This window comes from Emydura macquarii, unplaced genomic scaffold, assembly GCF_026122565.2.
Source record: "Emydura macquarii macquarii isolate MOO-44397 ecotype Brisbane River unplaced genomic scaffold, CSIRO-AGI_Emac_v2 contig_2897, whole genome shotgun sequence".
NCBI lineage: Eukaryota > Metazoa > Chordata > Testudines > Chelidae > Emydura > Emydura macquarii.
Genome location: NW_027133034.1, coordinates 38,074,954 through 38,096,674, shown reverse-complemented (window position 1 = coordinate 38,096,674; position 21,721 = coordinate 38,074,954). Strand labels below are relative to the sequence as shown.

The window sequence follows — 21,721 nt, the reverse complement described above, 5'->3', positions numbered from 1 at the left end:
AATGGACTCATATTTTATGGATACAAATACCTGTGCATGAGCTTGAACTATTCAAATACTGCATGCATGCAGATAGGAGCATTTTTTAAAGTGTGCATTCAGGTTGCACCTATAACATGTGGGTGCGTGCATGTGTGCTCACAATTTTGCATTTGCAAAAACAGAGCACAGGCACAGCTGAAAATGTGGTTGTGTTCTGTTGCAATATCAAAAGTTGCAAGCATATGTCTGAAGGACGCTTGGGCTCAAATTTCATACAAAGAAGGGGAAATGAGGAGCTACAAAAAAAATGGACAGAAATAATTAAGAAAGCTAAATGAACACACTTCTTACTTACATATTTTCCCCACAGCATTAGAAAACTAAGCATGACAGCTGTATATCCCATGTATGAGCACTAGAAAGTGAAATTGACTAGCTTAGTTTCTCTTTCCAAGTTGAGTGACATGCAAAGTAAATAAATAATGAAGAAAGTGAACTACAAATTTTAAATTCTTTAAGTGTTAACCAACAGTGGGGTTATTAACATTGGTCAACATTGTTTTAAGTAAATTTTTTACCTTGCCAATGTCCATTTCAAGTAGAAGATTTGAGTGATATAAATGCCCGCTGAGGAGTAAGCATCTATTTTTTTATTTAGGACAGCGGTATATCCATCCACTTTTGTTTTCACATCGCTGAAATATAAGTTTTACCAGTAAAGCTTTTCCTAAATATTTATTTAAATTTGTAAAACTAGTTCACTTCAGCTGCATACACTCCCTCATTTCTGTTCACTTTCCTAAATATACAAGGAAACCTCCTTTCCAAGTACCAATCAAGACAAAAAGCTCATTTTCAAGTTTGAATGCTCAAATAGTCATCAAAAGTTAATCTGATTGCACAGCTAACCAACTTCAGTGTATATTTTAAAATGTGAATTTTACTCTAATCTTCAAATGCAAAAATGTTGGTATCTTAGATTAGCTTCATGTCACCCAGTCCAGGTGCCCAAACAATATCACACAGATTGTATAACTAACCAAGGGAGTGCAAACTTTTAACTGCAGTGAACTGCTCACAACGATCTGCAGGCCAAGAATTGTTCACTGAAGAAATTTGCATGACCCTATGCCCCCTCCCCCCAACAAATAATTAGAGAGTTGGTAAGGGCAAACAGGCAGTAGATACCACTGGGAGACCTTGGTAAGGGGAGAGGGGTTCTCTGAACAACCTGGCCTCAGGAGAAGGCAAGGGGATCTGGACACTGCCACACCCTCTAGTATTGTTAATGGCCACCCAATCTACATTAGGGGGTTCTTATTGACTCCCAGTTCCCTCTTCCCCCTGCTCCTGGCGGTACAAGAGCCCAGTGTTGGCCCCCTTTGCATTCCGCCATCTTCCCCTTCAGAAAATGGAGGGCAGTAGGGTGGTGAATAGGGGTCTCAACTAATTCCTATTTAGCATCTGAGGCATTCTCTCACAACACATAGTACGTTCTGTTTCTCTTGCTTTCCCTTGGCACCCAGAAGGTCTAGCTGTGGGGAGAGTGCCATTTTGAGTTGTATAATAATGTTTGCAGTTTTTGGAGCAGGTGACCTACTAGCAGGGGCAATTTGTGGATTCTAGGGGGGCTGGTGGATTCTCTGTACCTTGAAGTCTTTAAATCTTTATTTGAGGACTTCAATAACCCAGTCTTAGGATAAGGTCTATTACAGGAGTGGGTGGGTGAAGTTCTGTGGCCTGCATTGTGCAGTAGGTCAGACGAGCTGATCATAATGGTCCCTTCTGACCTTATAGTCTATTATCTATGGCAAAAGGTATTTGGCCTGGCTTTCAGTACTGCTTGGTGCACCAGAAAGTGTTGTAAGCATCATTGTCTCATGCACATTGAAGCATCCTTCATCTGGATCCTCATCTTTTTCATAAGGAAGGGAACAGAGCATATCAGCCAGGGCCAGATCCATGTTCTAACCTGCTTAGGTGCTTTTGAAGATCCTGCTAGGTACCTAACTGCATCTTTGGATGCCTACAAGTCTTTGAAAATCTGGCCCCCAATAACTGAAACTGAAAAGGATAGGAATCGTGCAATTTAACTGCCATACTAAAAATTGGTGTTATTTTAAACTGTATCCTAATATATGCAGTGAAAAATGTCTGGACATTTTGGTTTTATAGTGATACTTGTTTCCTATTTCTGCCATTTCTTTACTGTACAAATATAAGGCCTAATCCTGAAAGTCCTTATTATGATCTTGATTACAGTAGTTCCACTACAGACAGTTATTTTGTCTAGGCTAAGAATGTTTAGTAATTTTCCCACTGCTGATCTAGTAGCTCCACCAATGCTAGCAATGGCTCTGCACAGCCTTGGATGGCATGCCTGCATCCAAGTCTGTGCTAGCACTTCACCAATGCTAGACCAATGGCAGGAGACTTGCTAAAAATTCTCTGTGTAGTGCAGTGGAACAATTCACATAAAGAAGGGTTAATATAGTTATTCAGAATTTTCACTTAGCTTCAGGTGGTTTAATTTTTGTTCCTAGGTTGGATGATTTACACAACAAGCCAACATCCAAATGAATTTTAAATTGTACCTGAATTTAAAATTCACATTTTGAAATTAACACTGTGGTTGGCTAGATATGCAGTTCCAAATCTGCTCAGAACAGGACTAGAAACAACAGTGGTCAAGACACCTGCACCAAGCCTGTGCTAATGTTTTGCATCAGTGGTGTTGCTTTGGTTGGGGGCCTGGAAATTCCCAGACTGTAGTATGTGTCCAACTGGTGGTACGTGAGCTTGATGTTCTATCCATTCATTTCACAATCATTTTTAAGAAGATGGTACACATTCCAATAACATTTGGGTGCCATTGGTTAGGCTGTTGGTGGGAGAATTGCTAAAAGTTTTCATTGCAGATTTGACCCATAGGACTGGGCTTGTGGAAGGATTGAAGGATTGAGTTCATGCTGTGGTGGCCTAAGATTCTCTTGTTCGACAGCATAGTTTTCTGACATTCTGGCAATGGAGACATTTAAGCAGTTACATGCACGTATACATTGGCTAATAAAGGAGAGAAGCGGTGCCAGGTTATAAATCTAGTTCAAGTGATTTTTTTCACAGGGATATTGGCCATGATGGTAATGAAATTTAGGCACTCCTGATGGTCACCTGGAAATAAGATTCACCAAATAGGCATATCATTGTTTTGAGAGGGAGGTTCTTTACAGAATTCCCCCAAGCCAAAACTGTGGAGACATTAATACTGGGACAGTTAGCCAGCCTACAGTTTCACACCTGCCACATATGAACATGTCATAAAGTTCTATGTTCAGTGACAGTCAAACATCTATAAATGTGAAAAATGGGAAAAGTTCTGCCCCCTTGGGGAAGGGGATTGGATAGTTTTGTCTAGGAAAACCTCACAAAATATTCTTAAATTCCATTTAGCAGGATTAAGGTTTGGAAATCAAAGATGTCTCCAAGCTGATACTCGACACTTCTAAATTATTTGCCACAGAAATCACATCTGTGTCTTTGTTTTCCTGATATATCTTAATGTTTCTTGGAGTGCATGCATAGTTCAAGAGAACTAGTATCTATTGGCCTTTAGGACACAATCAGGGCAAACAACAAGGCCTATCTGTTCTCCAGGGCTTTTGCTAAGGGGTGAGTAATGGAAGGTGTGTTTCAGGCAACGTGGCGCTTTATTTATTAATCCTGATGTGCAGAGACATCCTGGGTGAAGACCGTTCAAATCCCGCTCTTGGTTTATTTTTTGCGATTTTTTTTTGTTTGTTTTGGTTTTTTTTGTTAATGGTTTTTAATGTACATATACCTAGGCCAGATAGATAGATAGATACAAATTTAAAATGCAAACACATAGTATTTCACACATTAAATATTAAAATTCAGTACAATTCCGATTCAATGAAAAAATATAGCAATTTTGGGAGCAATCCAAGAATTTCAAATTTAGCTCCTTCATTTAGCTAATTCTGTGGGCCAAATTCATCTACAGTATAGCTCTATTAACTCTAAAGGAACTACACCATGGATGAGTCTGTCCCCTAGCTAAGCACAGTGCTGTCAAAATGCAGAAATAGCAGGACTTGCACCTGCTTGCCTGATTAGGCTATAGAAAGAAGGCTGGCATTGGCTCAGTATACGAAAACAGTATATTCATCATGATGAAGATCTAATCCGGACCGCTCTACACAGCTTTATTTACAATGTGTGTGCGTAGGCAGGGGATGGGATGGTTCTCTTGTACTTCTCACCTATGGCTAGTCTCTGTCTCATTAAATGTAGATGCATTTCACTTTTTATGCTGTATGTATATACTTTTTCAAAATGTTTATTTGCTGTCTGACTTTTTTTTTTTTTTCCTACCCATTCCCCAAACTTCAAACCTACTAAGTAAAAATCATGGACATGGATCTAAAATGGAATAAGTAATTTTTTGATAGCTTCTTGCTAACTCTTTAAAGCTCTGTGCAGCTGCTGATGTATGTTTGTGCTGGCATTGCCGAGTGGAGCCCTGGGAATAAGGCATCTGATTTCAGAGAAACAAGAGCTAGCTTCAAAGAAGAGAGCAACTCTCCCCAGCTGATAGAACTTTTACTAAAAGAAAACAACAATGAAGTAAGAAACACACCAGTAATATCTCCTGTTACTCCTCTGCAATCCTTTTCAAAACTTTCTCCTCATTTATCTGATTATATACTTCCGTCTCCAAATTCTCTTTTGTGACGATTTTACCTTTTCTGTTAGTTTAGGTGTCTGCTTGTAGATTTCAGTGTGAGGCCACATTACTTCAAAGCACATTATATTAGTTATTAAAGGGAAAAAATAACTCCTGTAATTGCAATATATATCCTTGGAGGTCTCCTCAGAGTGGGAAACCAATCTGAGGCCCATTGGATGTATGTTTTTTTAATATAGATTAAGAAGGTATTATACACTAATAATGAGCGACACTGGATTTTTCATTCACTGATGCTATGGTGCTTAAACATCAGAGCTAATGTTTTTCCATCAGAGATCATATTTTTCCAGGAGTGGATGGGTGAAATAAACAAGTTGGCCACTGAGACATGTATTCTATATTTTAAGAAAGGCCTGAAAATACAGAGTATGAGAAGCTGTGTTGATAACCTATTATTTATCTCTCTCATAGTTTAAAAATGGAATTTGTTTAAACAAAAGAAAGAAAGTACTCATTTGGGGTCCAATTCTGCCCCTATTTAATTCAATGGGAATTTTGCCATTGACTTCAATGGGAGTGGATCCAAATCCTAGATGCCATAGACCTAATCTTTAGCTGGTGTAAATTGGCATATCTCCATTGCCAGTTTTCACCAGCTGAAGATCTGGCCTGATACATTTATGTAAATTATTCCCAGTAATGATACATTATTGGTGTACAATAGCTCTTTTGCCTTCACTTATGCAGGATTTTTTTCCCTTTCTGCTTCTGCAAGCATAATTTGAAAGCAATAATCATTATATTTTTTCCGTGGGAAGGCTCTCAAAAAGTTGCTCTTTGAGTAGAAGAGAACAGCACCAGTTTGTTTAGTTATTCTGACTGGATGACGGATGAAATGTCAGAAATAATTCCACAAAACGGTGATGCATAATCCCACAGGACAAATGCCTGCATTAGAAATCCCACTGCAGGTTTAATTTGCCAAAACGAACCCTTCTTGCAACACCACTTATTACTTTTGTAAAACAGTAATAAAATAACATTTACAAATTATAAACCAAGAGCAAAGAAAATGTCTCTGGAATTATTAGTCATCATTGATGACTAAATACAGTTGATATAGTTGTATTCATAAAATCAGAATGTAACACAGAGCTTCACTATGGTCCTGATCACACGAAGTGCTGAGCATCCTCAGCTCCCATTTGCTTCAGTGAGAGTTGAGGGCATTCGGAACATCAAAGGACTGTGCAGTCCCTAATGTAAAGATCATGTGGTAGTTACTCAGCACCTGGGGACAAGGTTTAGTGGTTTTCTGTCTCTACAAATAAGCTGGAAAGTTTTTTTGAAAGACATAATAAAACTGTAATTAAAAATCTGTTTAAGCTCCCTAACAAGTAATAGAATAGATACAGATCAGGCTTATTATTGTGTTTGGTCTCCTCACACTGACTGCAGCATCATCCCTTCTTGGTAATAGCAGGGACTGGAGAAGTATTTGGGTTGAGTATCAGGGAGCACGGGGTCTTGTATTCCAGGTAAGAGCTGGAAGCAGCTTCCCATCTCCCAAGAAGATTCTGATGAGTCCTCCAGTCTACAGAGGTACATGGAGCAGCAAAGTATGAATCCAGAGAGATCCAGAAGGAGCAAGGCAAAGATGGGATAGGCAGAGAGGTATCTGGGGAAAGATTTCCCTGGGGAAGAGTCAAATTGGTGAATAGCTTTGGGTATCTGAGTGAGAGGGATGGAGTGGAGGGGAAGTTACCCTATTATATCCCTAAGAAAAAGGATTTCAGATAATGGACACTCACACAGACATACTCCCATGGACAGACATAAAAGAGACATGAGGCTGGAGTTTGAATGGGAGTCACAAGGTGAACATCCTCAGGGATAGAGAAGAGATGGGGGAAATGGTTGAAGGGCGAAATTGCAGAGAGAGACACACTGGGGACAAGGTTTTCAGTTAAAGGGGTTGTCAAGATTGGGGTTCCTTCTCCCAGGGGACATTGGGAAATGTTCAAACAGCTTCCTCCTGAGTGGATGCACATGATGCCTCCATCCCACAGGGGAAACAGAAAGCTTTCACCTCTCCCTTTCTTGGAGGTGGGGGGGAGGGGAAATGGCTGAGGATGCAGATAGAAAATTAGCACGAAGCATAGGGGACAGGTGGGTGAGAAATTATGTCATATTCAGGGGAGAGAAGGTGTTCTCCATTTCTTGGAAGGCAGAAGAGACTGTGATTTTCTTTGGCAAGGGTCAGGAAGAGGAGACCATAGAACAAGAGGCAATTTAAGTTCAAATGTAATCTCAGTCTTATGACTGACACACCACATGCCCGGGACTAAATCCTACATTTACATGATTTAACAGATCTAATCCATTTTTAACTTATGGTCCATGTAGATCAAAAACAGCCCAAAAAACACAATAAAAAAACAATGTTTTTTGAAAACCAGTCCCTCTTTATTTACTTGTTAATACCAGAGTTCAGGGTTCTATATTTCTTTTGCAAGAGCTAATGACTTCACCCCAAAACTTGAAGCATGGCATTTCTTTACACTCCCTGCTGAGACACTGAGGGTCGTAGTTTTTGCTCTCTAATTTGATACATTCAGAGAAAAAGTAAACTAGCAAGTCTTAGCACAGAGTAGTTACTTTGTCGAGATAAACTAGTTGTCCAAAAAGCATGAGGGACAGACATACCTGTCTTTGCAGACCCCCAAAACAGGGGGGAGATCTTATGTGGGAGATTTTGAGTTCTACACACTATTCATACATTAATGTCTAAAAGAGTAGGACCAGAAAACAAATTTTTCCTGAGTGCAACTTGCTCCAGATCTTATTGGTTATTTGCATGAATAAGGCATCTTTTGTCCTAAGGAGTTCCAAATGTTTTCTAAACCTAAACTGAAATACATGCACTTCACACATTTCTTTTTTGGCTGTACAGCACCATGCACACTCTTGGTAAAAACTCCCCTTACCATGCTTCATTTCCAGAAGGGCTTCTGTGGACACAACTTTGCACCACTAATTAATTAAGGGTGGAAATGGTAGCAGCCATTGGACAGCTGTCTACCTGGCTTGCAGGCACAGACAAGTTGATAGATCCCTACTTGCTACCATGTATCTCCAAAATTAATTGCTGATACAAAACCAGTACCATGGAAATAGAGGCCACTTCTGAAAACTTCATTTAGTATGGAGACTCTTACTCCAGATGAGAGCATATTTCAGGGAGAAAGCCAATTACTGACTGATGTGTAGTTATACTTTATCTAAAGAACTCCCAATCTGTGGTCGGAGGACCTTAGAGAGCGGACTGGTCACATAGTGCTGCTCCTCCTCTCTTACAGCTGCTCAATTTAATTAAAAGACAGTTAAAATGCTGTATATACTTTTGTAATAGAACATGACTTGCATGGAATAGTATTATCTAATGTAACTGTGGATGGTTTTAATTTTCCATATAAATGTCTAATCCTTTTTTGAATCCTACTAATCTCTTGGCCTCAGTTATATCTAGTGGCAATGAGTTCAACAGGATAATTATTCTCTGTGAGTGTATATATTTCCTGCTATCAGTTTTAAATTTGTTGCCTTTCTGTTTCATTAAATGACATCTTGAGCAGGTAAATATGAGAGCCTGACTTGCTCTCTCAATACTATTCATTATTTTGTATACCTGTGTCATTTCCCCTCTGGCTGATCTCCTCTAAACCGATCAGCCCCTATCCTCTCCATCTCTCCCATACAGAAGTCTCTGTACCTCTAATTTTTTTTGTAAGCCACATCCCACGCTGAAAGGTGCAAAAGAAAACCATGCACGCTGGAGGCACTGGTAGACTGTAGGAGTTCACAGTGCAGCAACCTCTGCTGCATCTTTAGCAGGGTGCGATGTACATCACGCACATACATGGCCAGCTCTGCTGTGCTGGGCAGTGATCATCCCTTATATTTGTGAAGCACTCCATGGCAACAGTGAGGAGGGGAGGCCATATAAACATATATCCCAAAACTCTTTGCATTCTTCTAGGATTTTAGCATCACTGCTGGTGCTATGGTCCTTGGGTCTTCTGTTCTCCTTTAAAGATAATAGGAATTTAGAATTTTCCATACCAAATCAATACATTGGTCCATCAGGTGTGGTAACACGAGTCCAGCAGTGGCTAATACCCAATGCTTCCGAAGCGAGTGATAACCATTCCAAGGATGCACCTAATGAGTGGCACCGCTCTATATTTGGTAAGAGAGAGCCATCATCCGTTCAGACTGATCCAGTTTTGCTGTATCCTAATTTCTGTTTCAGGTTTTGGTTTTGGTTTTTAAATGGGAAAACTAGTATTTTTCCTGAGCTGATTGGAAAGACTATGAATAAAGCAAGTTTAACAGCGACTGAGAAATACAGTTTGTCATTATCTTGGAGATACGTTGTGATACACAAGAAATATGTTTACCTGTGTGCCTGTTGAGATGAGAAACTGCAGGGGGTGGGGAGAGAAAGGCGGCTATAGATTGCTTCCCTTTATCCTTTCTGATGAGCGTTGTTCTTGGGTTCCATGTAGTAGTCAGTTAACTAGATGGTCTCTGCACAGCTCTGTTTAAAAATCAAAATAAAATTCATTGTTCCATAAGGAAAATATATTTATTGGCTTAATATTCATGTTTTATATATCTCAACCATGGCTGCCCATCCCTTTTTCTGTGGTTTATTTTTCCCCCCATGGTGAAACTGAATTCCTTTGATAGAAATAACTTGAATGAAAAAGATGGGCAATAGGGAAAGAAATATATTGTTTGCATTTGTAATAATATGTAGCATTTCAATCTTCAAAACATCTTAAGAATATTAAATCACCTCATTCCTCTGAGGGAGGGAAGGAAGTATTATTAAACTCTCTGTTTTAGTAAAATGGGTATAAGCTCCTATCTACATAAAACTAAGCCTGTCCCAAAGCAAGGTTAGATGTATTGCATTTAAATGCATGCAGCAGTGGCATCCTAGCCACACCCAGGAATTCTTAGAGATTTGTCCTAGTGGAGATTGAGGCCTAGGGCAAGTCTTCACGGCTCCGAGTCTGTGTTTGAGCCAGGAATGGATCTTGGAAGCACCTGAATCCCAGTCTTCTGCTCAGTCCACAATTCTTCCATACTAGGTATGTAGAAAACGTCACTGAATAATTTCAATTTAACAAGCACCATCCCTTTCTATTGGCGCTGTGCCTATGAATTACAGTATTACTACCAGGAGTGTTACTTGCAGGATGTACAAGCACATATCTTTATTTTTCCCAATCTCAACTATTCTGGAGAATTTAATCTACTGGAATACTTCCTAATGGGGCACATGTGCCAGTGATGCAAATTATTCCACAGAAGCAGAAAACTATGTATTGATGAAGAAGACCTTGATTGCAAATTAATCCTTTGAGCATCTCTGACAATGTATAGATCCAGCAAAGCAAATAAGGCTCATATGGCTGATAAGCGTTAGGTTCAGAGGGCTCCATCCTGAGACCTGCTACGGCCCCTTTCTGCTGCTTTGGCATCACAAAAAGTCTACACAGGGATAAAAATCCAGCAGCTGGCCTAGATCAGTTGACTCGGGCACATGGGGCTTGAGCTGCAGAGCTAAAAATCGCTGTGTAGACAGTGGGGCTCAGATTGGAATCCTAGCTCTGGGACCTTCCACCTTCACAGTGTGGAGACCATATACCTACCTTAAACAGCCAAAGCAGTAGGGAAATCATTGAGTGACATTAAAGATGGTATAGCTACTACTCCAAGTCTTGCCAGTGAGGGGGAATGGAGGTAGGCTGGAGGTATGGCTGGAATGCTCCCGCAAACCCTGGGTAGTACAACAGCCCCTTGAGAGTGTTACTGCTGGCACAAATTAAAGCATCCCTGAGGGATCACAGGAAAACAAAGATAACATACACTTTTATACCACCCCACTCACCTTATCAGGCTTGGGCCAGACCCAGAGATCAGGGTCAATAAGTGTTGAAGTCTAAGCCAAAAAAAACCTAATGTAAAAGGACACATTGATTTTTGTGACAGGAAGCTCTTCCTGCACTTTAATGCACATCAGGTCTTACCACATAACATAAGAATCACCTATAAGAGTAGGTGGGTTCATTAATTACAATAGCTTATACTGCCTCTGGTGGTTGAGGTGGAACAGATATATAACCTCCTAAAATATCTGCAGTAGCCCCAAGTTAACAGCCAGTCTTTTTTTTTTTTTTTTTTTTTTAATTCTTTTAGTTATTTTAATATCCTAATTCTTTTTCTGGAATGCGGTTTGCCAATATAATTTGCAATTATTACTTTGCACAATAAATTTATGGCTTTTGAGCCTCTGTCTCTGGAAAAACAAATCACCCTGAATGCATTATCTGTGGGAAATGAATTTGTTTGTGTGTTTCATCCAGATATATAATTTTTAAAAAGTAATTGGGGAAGTGGGGGGGAGAGTGTGTTTCATAAAAGAGCAAAAGAATCAAGACAATTTTTGTAATAGAGCATGGCTTAGACAGGATTTTGTCTTTAACAAATCCCCTGGCAAGAAGCCTGTCAGTGGACTGTTTCCAATATCTCAGTCTGAACAGCAGCCAGTGCTCTACAGAAGAACAGGCCCAAGATGGCTTATCACCTTTGACCTCTGACTCCTCACCCTGCTGCCTCATGCTTTGTGAACTTGAAATCTTGTGAGAGAATTCTTAGCCGTCCTGTTTACAAACAGCCTATTTATTTCTCCAGATTGGCTTGGAAGGATATATCCAGGCCACCTGACCCTGTGTTGTCACAGAAACCATGAGCTTCTGACTCTTCCTGTAGTTAAGCCAAAAAGCAGCAACCTCTGACTGGTTGGAACTAGTGCTGGATTGCTAAACTGTCATTCTTCACTGAATTCACTTTAAACCCTGAAAACCCTGCCTCCGTTTTAACATGCAAAGTCATACTTGAAGCTATAACTGTTAAGAGAGCTTCATTCATCTGCTTTGCAAGAAAAAAAGATGAATGTGGATTTTTGTTTACCTCAGCCTCATAAGCTGATTTCAGCAGCTCTGCTCTCTTTTATTCTTACTAAAATTTAAAATTGTGCCAGCAGCTTCCTGCAAATTCTTTCCCTCATTAGTTCAGTTTCCAGGATGACATTTTTGTCTTTGTTATAATTTTCATTTGAACTAACTATTTACAGTTTGGGTTGCTTATTTGAGTCAATAGTCATGAGGTATTGCTGAGACACTAGCCAGGAGCCAGTTGCTTGATGTTTTGTTGTTGCTTTTAAAAAAGGATTATAATAATAATTAGAAACAATGAGTCAGTATTGGTGCTGTCCTGGTTCACAATGGACCTTTCTTTCATGTTAGCAGTAAACAACACAATATCTTGTATTGTCCTATTCTGCTGAGTTACATCCAGTAGTGGATTATATGTCATTTCATTGACTTCAGTGGGGTTACGTGGAGTGAAAATGAGCAAAGAACTTAACTCTACAATATTTATAGCTCCGTAAACATTCAAAGCTGATTCTTTAAAATCTTTCCTGCTTCTGATCTAGTGACATAATTGAGGAAATGTTTAAATTTAGGCTTCTCTGCAGTGTTTTAGCCGTGCTGGTCCCAGGATGTTAAAAAGACAAGGTGGGTGAGGTGTAATATCTTTTATTGGACCAATTTCTGTTTGTGAGAGAGACAAGCATTCGAGCTACACAGACTTGTAGACAAGTTTGTCTCTCTCACCAACAAAAAGAGATCCAATGAAAGATATTACCTCACCCACCTTGTCTCACATTTAGGCTTGTAATCTAACTTAATAAAATCATTCCTTTATATCTTTCCTCCACACCAGAACTTTGGTATGGCAGAGGGGTAGATCATTGAACAATAGTAAAATTATAGGTTGCACATAATGTTCAGCTGACTCTGAGTAGAGCCGAACATGGCATGTGAATATAATGTCAAATGCATGAGAAACTTTTTTATTATTCCTATAGGGAATATAGTGTACACCTTGCTAGAGCTGTTTCTTTGTGTTAGAATACTATGTGCAGTCTGAGACTGCCAGGTATGATATCAGAAAAGATGCTGCCTCTGCATCTTCTGCTGCTATTGTCCATGCATACGCTGAGATCAAGTCAAGGGCACGGTATGGCTCCTTGCATGTCAAGAAGAAAATAATCAATTCTGATCCCTTTTTAGCAAACTTAATAGTAGAAGATCAGTAAACATTACCCTTCTCTTTGTGGCACTGAAGTCTTGAGAGGAGAATCCTCCAAAGAAGAAAGGAGTGTGGTATGGTCCCGTACTGTGCTACGCCCCAGAAATGCTAGGAAAAGAACAAAGGAATTTAGACATGACAGAAGTTATCCCTACAGAGACTACATATTTTGAAGAAAAAGTAATTGCTGAGATAAGGTTGACGGTGCCAGTGTCTAAGAGGCCAACTTACATATTGAATGTAGGTATGCAACTGGGCATGCTTTTTTGCGATTGGCCTTTAGGCCGCTTCTTTTAATAATGTGGTTGCAGTACATAGCTAGTGCTGAAGGCAGTGTACCGTGTTCAGTGGGGAGCCAATTGGGAGCATCACTCCTTGTGACTTACGCTTTCCTCCAGCCCCACCAACGTGTATATTACTTCAACTTACACTTCCTTAGATACGCTTACAACTTCAGGCTTGTCCCTGACCTGACCCCAACAGGAGCTACAGGAAGGTGACACACATTCCTCCCCTTGCTCTGGCAGAGAGTACGCTATATCAGCCCTTTTCAGAATACACCCAAGTGCCCTGTTTTGCCCACCAGCTGCTCTGGTTGATGAGTAGAGGCGGATAGAGCCAAGCTTCTCCCACACCTCATTCATTCCCCACTCCCTTTCTCCAGGGTTAGCAGCCCTGCTTTCCCTTCTGCATCTGAGTTGTAGTCTGAGCAACCTTTTATTTGACTAAATGGAGTGTGTGGGTACTCCACTCAGTGGCTGAGTAAGCGCTAGGCACACTCGGTCCCTTATGGCTTGATTCTGCAACCTTATTCTTAACCTTTACTGCCAATGGGGCTCCTTGTTAGAGTGCATATCAGCTGCAGAATGGGGCCCTTAGAATCACACCCACTTACCAACATGTAACATACACCACCTCATCACCTATGAATTTGGCCCACAGCATCTGAGTGAAGGAGAGCTTAAGGGCCTCTGGTGAAACTCACACTCCAGGGAGATTAGTAGAAAGGAGCCAAGCAATAAAAGCAACTAACAGAAAGGTGTGAGAATCTGCAGATAAAAGTAGAACTGTCCCCAGCTTTACACCTTGTAGCTCACTGAAATGTCAGTTATTCCAGTTTAAGTTCCTTTATACACTCACATCTGTAAGTAAGTGTAAAGGGGTCTGACTTTGAATTTGGCCCTTTTTTGTGTGCATAAAATATTGGAAGAAATGCCCTAACATAGTTCATTCCTCTGTAAACAGTATCATTTGGAATATGATGTATCCTTCCTCTTGTTCAGATCCTGAGGGGGGGGAAATAGTGTTGAATCAAAAAAAAAGTCTGGGATTAGAACAGGAATTTGTAATATAAACAAGAAAATGAGAAGTAGAATTTGCTGCAAGTCTGCAGGTTTAGCAGAAAGTCCACAGGAGACTAACTTAAATATAGGAGTATTAATGAGGTAACTATTCCAACAGACAGGCACATATGCAGATGTGGGGGTTTTAATACCATGCTACACTTTCCAATGTGCCAACAGCCCTCAGAGTTTAAAATGTGTCCTTTTATTTATTGTTAGAAATTTCAGTTCAAGTATAAATAATCTGTAGAAGCCTGACAGAGGCAAGAGCCAAGAAAAAGTCTCTCATCCTTCTCCTCTGCCTATCCCATTAGAAATCCTATCAGTTCCTGTTCCTTTCTTTTCTCAAACAAGACTCCTTCCATCTCCCTACCCATCCCCTGGCGCCACAACCCTCCTGAGGATTATCCAGTACCCTGAGTGCTGAGACTCAGATTTATTCTGCAGAAAATTCCATTTTAAATCTTCTAGATTCTTGGTAGGATGCATGGGTTCAAGTTTTTCAAAAATAAAATGTGCTAAAATTTGGAGAAGGAATCAAATTAATACATGGCAGTATCCTGTACTTCTTCTCATGGGGGAGGAAATAAATTGGCATCTCATCTTAATAATATGCATGGTTCTCCCATTAGATCCCCAGAATCTCCTAATGTAAATTTACAAAATTTTCTGGATCTCAACAAAGCGATTGAAGCATTATTTATACTCAAGGCTATAATGATTGCCAGGAGAATAATTGTTTAAGAACTAGAAATCGGAAAACAAAATTAACATCACTGACTGGTATACAGGCCTCAGTGATTTGAAAAACTTGGCAAAAATCACGTCAGTTAAATGACAAATATGAATGTTTCAAAAAATGTGGTGGTGTTTCTTGAAAATCTCTGAGCAAGCTTAATGTAGTTACTTTGTATACTTTATGTACTCTGCTTTGTATACACTTTATGTAAATTCCAAGTTGTAACACTTGGATTTCTATTGATAGTGTATAAGAATTTATTTGGGAAGGGTTGTCCTCTCGATTAAAAATAATTGAAATTATTAAACTTGGAAGAAAGAGAGCTCTAACTACTAAATCACAGACATAAAATGAATGTTTTATGAGCCATTAGTCTCTTAGGATATTAGGATAAAATGCATGCTTATGTTCTTCTGTTTGGACCTCACGGGTTGCTTTGTCCCATCCAATCTCTCTTGTTCTCTGTTTCCCTTTGATGTCTATGGTGTTTCAGACCCTTTGAATCATTATGTTGGGCACCCTGAAAAATTCTCAGAGCCAAGACAAAATATTATTGTATCCAAAAAAGTATCATTAAGAGAGCATGATGTCCCAGTTATTCTATTCTACAAATGTCAGTGAGTCCTAGTCTACTCTTCATAGTGCCTTAATGTAGATAGCTCTAACTTGCAAACCAAATGTGTAACATTTTAAGAAACAAAAGTGGCAAGGACAATACATGTAACATTCTTTCTTGGGACTCTCTGATATTTTAGTCTCTTTCACAGCTACTTTGTCTATCATCTAATTGTAGGTACCTTGCACTCCTTGCCCCCTTCCCATAACTTGACCATTGGGTTTTGATGAGCTCTGCTCAATACAGGACCTCAACTTTACACCACATTCATGTCTCTCCACTCTGCAATCTCAGTCTTCCAGGTTCTGGTTTGTCTTTTGGTCCAAATTAGATCAGCCTTTAGGCTGCTCCAACTAGCATCAATAACAACAGATCCAGGGATTTCCCTGGCTCAGGTCACCTCTCAGTGACTAGTGCAGAGAGACTGAATAAGACTAAAGGATCTGGCATCATGTGTTTGGAATGTTACCCACCCCTAGATATACAGCACATTTTAAAAAACAGCTATTACTAAATCTGCATTGAGATGACCTAGTTCCACCACTTTTTCATTTCAATTATATAAGCTTGACTATGAATATATTGTAAGAGAGATTAAAAATTTAAAGCAAAATTCTCTTGTATCTGCAGTGTAAATCTTTATTTCATATTCTGCATTCATTCCCTGTGCAGAATTCTCCAGTGATATCACTGGGAGCAGTTTGTGTGAAATGAAGACTGGAAAAGAGAATTTTGCTCTTAGATGCATCTTCTGCACCAGGTATGTGATACCAGTTCTATTCTTTAACACCAGTGCAACTCCAGAATAACTCAGTAGAAGCCATGGAGTTATTCCTACACAGATAAAATGAGAGCAGAATTTGGTGTGGTTTAGGATATTTACGTGAGCAAGTGATTGACCTGTTTAACTTTAAATTTTGCTGCTTGGTTTACATGTTCATGGGAATTCCTATGAAGCAGCACAGTAGGAAAAGAGGGTGAGAATAATAGGAAATTATGGAGATGCGTATCCAAGGAGTAACTTCCTTGTATACATCTTCAAAACACACAGAATAAGAGGTCAAAAGTGGCCAGTATAAGTTAAACCAGCCAAAAGGCCATACGCTCCCATTGGCTGCATGCCCCAAAGCAAAGAAGTTTGTAATAAGCAAATAGAAAAATAAATAGTAAACCACTTGCACAGGTTACAAATGCCTGAGTGTTAAGTTCCTGTTAGCAAAAAGTTCCTCTTTGCAAAAACAGTATGCTAAGGAACAGCACAGCACAATTTACAGACTCCACATGTACTCCACGCAACACACATAAATTGCCAGAAGGGGGAAATTTGCCAATAGCAAAGAATCTTTCAGCAAAAGAATTGCACTGAAGGAATCACCAATGAAAACTGTAAAAGCAGTAAGAGGAATAGCCTAGCAAAGTTCATGCCACGCTAAAGAGCACTAACCTGTAATGCATGTGCAGGGAACACAGTGAAAGATAGAAAGGCATACACACAGTGTTGTGCACTCAGCACATCACCCACATAGCAGTAGTCATTGAAAATTGCTAAGGAGGTGATTCATTGTGGATTTCAACAAAGTGATGATGAAATAAATCTCATTGGTGACATAACTCTCATTCTGATGTATATGGGCACAGCAGTGGATGCAGTGATGTTGAGCATAGTTGCGCTACATTTTGGTAGGTTTTTCCTTATTCCTTCATGTACCACACCTTTTCCTACTTAAAACCACTGAAATGTTAGGAAAAATTGATGGTCACTTTGATTAACCACCATATTTGCTACATCTCACCACACTGATTGCCATCAGAGACAAGCAGATGGCCTAAAGGAAAGTGAATTTTATACTTTAACCGTTAGTTTGACTTTTGATCTGCCCTTCTATTCAGCCAGTCTTTTAATCTATTTGATGTTAAAACTCTTAGAGCTTTGATTTTACCCCCTTGATCACCTCTTAAATCTCATTTCTAAGCCCCTTACTCCCTTAATTAAAGCAGAGTAGTTAAAATTGTTATAAACAATCCTTTTTTAGGATTATACTCTTAATCACAATTTTAAAATGAATACAATGTTTGATAATCTATACTCATGACATAATAAGGAATAAAAATAATCCCATAAAAGCTATTCAATAACAATTTAAACTACTGAGCACTTAATTAAGGTTGTTAGAGGATTAGAAACTAGATATAAAGGTGGGCATGGAGTAAATTTGAAGTCTTTAATCAGCATTTTTTTAAAACAAGATATCACAGTTGGATTTTCTGTAAAAATAAATTGACCAAAAAACCCCCTCAAATTCTATGGTGTGTGAGAGAGATGTTGGTTGGAGGAATTGTATTCCTTTCAAATACTTTGGGCCCATTGGGTCCCAATCTGTACCTTCAATGGAGTCAAAATAAGCACCCACAGTTCTGGGACTAACTCTAACCATGAGCAAAATTCTTCTCTCCAGTCTTCAAAATTAGGAACTCTTCTGAACACAGCCCAGTGTGGGAAGAGGTAGTGAGATGCACTGCCCCATTGGTGCATCAGAAACCAGACCTCATTGTGTGTTGTGATCATCAATTCCTTCAGGGTCTGTATTGTAGATTTCTTTACATAGCAGTCAGCACTGCTGGCTGGTGCAGAGGAGCTGGCCCATAGCGCTGTTCTTCACCACACCAGGTAGCATTAATAGACAACATGCTCAACAGTGTGATGGGATCTACAATTGTGGCCAGCCCCGCACATGGGTACAAGGCAGAGAAGCTTGTTGGGCTCTCTTCCACCTTGCACACCGATGCAGGGTCCAATCACAATCTGGCCTTCGTTTTTTGTTTGCTCCGAGTCATTTTGTAGTAAAATGTATCCTAAACCTATTCAACAGGGATTTAAGACTTGAGTGTGGATTTGTCCTACAAATAACTCCCACTCCAGTCATTCCACTTGCATAATTTCCACCAAAGCCCAATGGCCAAACCTGCTTTAGAAGAGGTGCATTTTACTTTTTTCAAAAATAGATTTAGACAACTTAAAAACTATTCAGCATTTCCAAGCTTAAAGAAGAAATAGTCACATGTAACTACAAGAGAGCAAAATGTGGCCCAGTAATTAGATGTTTGAGACTTGAGTAAAAGTGCTACTATATACTATCCTAGTCCAAGCGCAGAATTTCCTTTGAGATCAATGTGCAAGGACTGAAGGTATATGACGCTTAAGATAATTTCAGCAAAGGCAAATACTTAAAAGCTATGTCATCACAGCAGATTCTGCTCGGAGAATAGCAGGAAAGAATTACATTGCACACCGTTAAAATGTTAGCAACCACATTTCATTTTTGAAAAGGCAATTTATTTGTCCTGAAATAAAGAGTTGATTATATCTCTTATTACTGTTACAAGAACTTGATATATCACAAAGTGGAAGAGTTACAACATGTACCAACTATCAACCAGGAAAAATGAACCTGATTCATAATTCACTTTGAGACTGTCTAGTTAGTCAATCAAGTGATTTGTAATCATAAAGGCTGCCAGGAATTGAATGAATAATGGACCATACTAAAATCCTTGGATTTTCTAGTATTCTTATTTCATTATGTGACTTTTATTGCCATTTCTGATAGTTGTCTCTCTTTCAGCAGAACAAATTAAGCTACGCATATTTACTTGAAGGAATATGTTTGACTGTTTAATGTGCATAATGAATATACAAATGGAGTGACCATTGTATGTAACAACCAAATGCTAGATTTTTCTCCATGGAAGCCAAACCTTTTATGATGTAAAGCTTGGGTAGAAACAATCTCTCTCTTTCCCTCTGTTTTTCCTCCTGAAAGCATTTTTGGGGTAATCAATCTTAGCATAGATCATATTGTTACAGTACATTTTCTCGAGTTGTTTTATAGCTATAGAAATGACATAATTCATATAGCATAGTATCTGTTTAACAGCAACATCTTCACCTTATTTCCCTAGCTAAAAATCATATTACATTATAATCTGATAGGCAGCTAATATGTGACCTCTAAATATAGATTTTAACAATAATCCAATAAAAGTATAAAAAAGGACATATAAAACCCCTCTGAATCTATTTGTGCAGAAGTTATAGTTTGATACATTTGTGTTGTTTATATGGAAAAATACAGATTAACTTCATTTGGTTTTTCTTCATGGCTTTTTGCTATAAGAACAAGATGTTTAAACCAGACAACTAACATTACGCAGGAAGACCTGGTTTGTACATTTTTTTATCATACATTACTTTGGCAGAGAGAAATTGCACCCTGTAGTTTGGTGTCCTGTCTTATTTTCATTATCATTTATTCTTTGATTTTCTTCTCATAATTTTTGTAGGTATCCTGATGTTTGAACTGAACAAAATTGTGATCTCTAAGTGATCAGAGCACTCACACTCCATATGCTAGGAGGATACCAATAATAAAGTATTTTACATTGTATTTGTTCTAGACTCTTGCTACTTGTTCTTTTGTGAATGTGTATGTATATGTGTATGTCATTTTATTGTTTAAAATAAATGACATTCAATATATATTTTTACAATTGCACTGGTGATGTTTTAGACAGAGGGGTGCTAAGGATTTTACAAGCTCTCTGTCTATATCCATAGGTGGGATTCCAACTCACCTTTAAAACCAAAGGTTAGTTTGTCATAAAAAAAAAATTATACAAGACATAGCAATAACTTTCCCCACCAATGAAATGCAACCAGGCCCAAGACTGAAATGTGGCAATTGTCATACACGAACTCACGCTGCCTACAAACCAGTTGCCAAGTGAAAAATATCTTCTCTGAAGCTCTGATCCAAAGCCCATTGAAATCAATGGAAAGACTCCTATTCATATCAATGGGCTTTGGTTCAGGCCCCAAACCAACTCAGATTTAGGAAGGCAGGATGTAATTACCCACGCTGGAACTTAGCCAAGAGACTAGTGTTAGTCCTCCCTACTATTACAGAAATTTCTTTGGTACCTTTTTAATGATTACAAATGAACAGAGCCAAAGTTTTACATCGCATCTGAAAGTTGTAGGGTGTTTGTAAGGGCCATTGTCAGATTATTGTGAGATTTAAAGTCACTGTGTGATTTTAAGGTTTGTAAAAATAAACTTTGACTAAACCCATGTCCAAAAGAAATTGTTTGGAAACTACCAATGAAAACAGCGTTTCTAAACATACATACATTCCACAGCAATGTTCGCAGCCCAAACATGGAGCCTAGTGTGCTAGTCATGAGAACAGGAAATGAAATGTGACTAAAACCTCACCAAGTGAAATTGACAGGTCTGGTGTATGTTCATTATCCAAACTGAGAGAAAAGCAAAAAGAAAATAAAAAAACAGCAGAAATATTGAAAAATTAATTTGATTCTTTTAAAAATGCTTGTGGTTTTAATATTCCAAAGTGCTAAGCCAAATACTGCAGTCTTTATTCAGGTAAAAGTCCTATACTGGCTTCAGAGGGAAGTAACACAGTTAAGGAGATTTGTTTAGTTGGGTTTTTTTAAAGACATTATTTTTAACATAGCAGTGTCACTTTAAAAAAATGGTTAAGAATGTAATGGAGAAAAGCATTTAGATGTACTTCACAATTTTATGCCAGCAGCAGCAAGTCTGAAACTTGCCAGATCTAGTTTTGTTTGTTTTCTAGTAAGTTAGGCCCCGATTCAGCAAATCACTGAGCATGTGCTTAAGCCCCATTGCCCTCAATGTGCTTAAGTGCTTTGTTGAATTGGGACCTTTAACACCTGTGAATAGTTCCATACTGACAGCCCTAGAGTTTGACTACATTGGGCACTTAGGAAAGTTAAGGTGAACCATCTCTAGGTGTGCAGGTACTGTGAATAAGACAAAGTACATTAAACCCCCTGTGGATGCTTTCATTCAGAAATAAAGTGGCCTTAGGAGGATTAAGTTACAGTGAACTGAGACCACTTTGCTCCTGAGGTAAGAGCATCCATGCAGAGTTTAACAAGCTCTAAATATAAGCACATTGACTTCATATCTTTAGTTGATTCACCTTAACTTTCTGGAGTGTCACCATGTAGATGTGCCCTTAGAAACTGAAGTCTATTTAACCACAGAGGTTACTGATCACTTT

At 38.9% G+C, this 21,721-nt stretch overlaps 2 long non-coding RNA genes across 4 annotated transcripts in view; one reads left to right on the top strand and one right to left on the bottom strand.

Moving 5' to 3' along the window:
* The window catches only part of LOC137167139 (uncharacterized), a 31,618-nt gene extending 11,544 nt beyond the window's left edge, over positions 1-20,074 (top strand). Inside the window, exons 1-3 of one of the 3 annotated variants that reach the window (XR_010924016.1) lie at positions 4,495-4,626; positions 16,290-16,377; positions 19,959-20,074. This is a non-coding gene — a long non-coding RNA (uncharacterized lncRNA). Of the gene's footprint in view, positions 1-4,494; positions 4,627-16,289; positions 16,378-19,792; positions 19,837-19,958 lie in introns of those variants that run through there. The other 2 variants (XR_010924015.1, XR_010924017.1) reach the window with 2 other exon arrangements.
* Positions 1-21,721, bottom strand: part of LOC137167136 (uncharacterized) — a 64,280-nt gene that overhangs the window by 21,417 nt on the left and 21,142 nt on the right. The window contains exons 3-4 of the long non-coding RNA XR_010924013.1: positions 12,934-13,027; positions 9,151-9,290 (exon numbers count right to left, since the gene is read on the bottom strand). This is a non-coding gene — a long non-coding RNA (uncharacterized lncRNA). The remainder of the gene's footprint in view (positions 1-9,150; positions 9,291-12,933; positions 13,028-21,721) is intronic.